The following is a 1,976-nucleotide window of genomic DNA, read 5'->3' as shown; positions in this document are numbered from 1 at the left end:
TGAATATAGTAAATTTGCAGGGTACAAAATCAACATACAAAAATCTGTCGCATTTCTATACACTAACAACAAACTATCAGAAAGAGAAATTAAGAAAACAATCCCATTTATAATCACAACAAAAAGAATAAAATACACAGGAATAAATTTAACCAAAGTGCTGAAAGATCTGTATACTGAAAACTGTAAGACATTACTGAAAGAAATTAAAGATAACACAAGTAAATAGAAAGATATTTCATTCTTATGGATTGGAAGAATTAACATTGTTAAAATGTCTGTATTACCTAAAGCAATCTACAGATTCGATGTAATCCCTATCAAAATCCCAATGGCATTTTCAACAGAAATAGGACAAAGAATCCTAAAATTTGTATGGAACTACAAAAGACTCCAGATAGCCAAAGCAATCCTGAGAAAAAAGAACAAAGCCAAAGGTATCATGCTCTCTGATTTCAAACTATATGACAAAGCTATAGCAAACAAAACAGTGTGGTATTGGAAGAAAAACAGACACACAGATCAATGGAACAGAATTCAGAGCCCAGAAATAAATCCACACACATATGGACAACTAATTTATGACAAAGGAGTCAACAACATACAATGGAGAAAATCTCTTCAATAAATGGTGCTGGGAAAACTGGAAAGTCACATGCAAAAAAGAATGAACGTAGACCCCTATCTTACACCACACACAAAAATTAACTCAAAATGGATTAAAGACTTTATGAATAAAGACCATAAAACTCCTATAAGAAAACATAGGCAACACTCTCTTTGAGATCTTGGATATGTCTCTTCATGCAAAGGAAACAAAAGAAAAACTAAATAGGACTATGTCAAACTAAAACGCTTCTGCACAGCAAAGGAAAGCACCAACAAAATGAAAAGACAACCTACTGAATGGGAGAAGATATTTGCAAGTCATATATCTGATAGGGATAATATCCAGAATGCATAAAGAACTCATACAACTCAACAACAGAAAAATAAATATCCCAAATAAAAAATGGGCAGGGGCCGGCCTGGTGGTGCAGCGGTTAAGTTCCCACATTCCACTTTGGTGGCCTGGGGTTCACCAGTTCGGATCCTGGATGTGGACCCATGCACCACTTGTCAAGTCATGCTGTGGCAAGCATCCCACATATAAAGTAGAGGAAGATGGGCATGGTTGTTAGCTCAGGGCCAGTCTTCCTTGGCAAAAAGAGGAGGATTGGTGGCAGATGTTAGCTCAGGGCTAATCTTCCTCAAAAAAAACAAAAAAATGGGCAGAGCATCTGAGTAGACATTTTTCCAAAGACATAAAGATGGCCAACACAGACATGAAAAGATGTTCAACATCACTAATTATTAGGGAAATGCAAATCAAAACCACACTGAGATATAACCTCACACCCATTAGAATGGCTATTATCAAAAAGACAAGAAATAACAAGTGTTGGAAAGGATGTGAAGAAAAGGGAATCCTCATACACTGTTGGTGGGAATGTAAATTGGTGTAGCCATTATGGAAAACAGTATGGAGATTCCTCAAAAAATTAATAGAACTACCATATGACCTAGCTATTCCACTTCTGGGTATTTATCCAAAGAATACAAAAACACTAATTTGAAAAGATATATGCACCCTTTTGTTCATTGCTGCAATATTTACAATAGCCAAGATATGGAAACAACTTTAGTGCCCACTGACAGATGGATAAAGAAGATGTGGTATATATATATACATATACACATGGAATACTACTCAGTCATAAAAAAGATGAAATCCTGCCACTTGTGACAACATGGATGGAACTTGAAGGTATCATGCTAAGTGAAATAAGTCAGAGAGAGAAAGACAAATACTGTATGATTTCACTCATATGTGGAATATAAAACAAAACAAACAAAGGAACAAAAACAAACTCATAGAAGCAGACAACAGATCGGTTGTTATCAGAGGGGAAGGGGAAGGGGGGAGGGCAAAATGA

The sequence above is a fragment of the Equus przewalskii genome, chromosome X (genome assembly GCF_037783145.1).
Source record: "Equus przewalskii isolate Varuska chromosome X, EquPr2, whole genome shotgun sequence".
Lineage (NCBI taxonomy): Eukaryota > Metazoa > Chordata > Mammalia > Perissodactyla > Equidae > Equus > Equus przewalskii.
The sequence above is the reverse complement of the archived record's forward strand: the minus strand, read 5'-3'. Positions refer to the sequence as shown.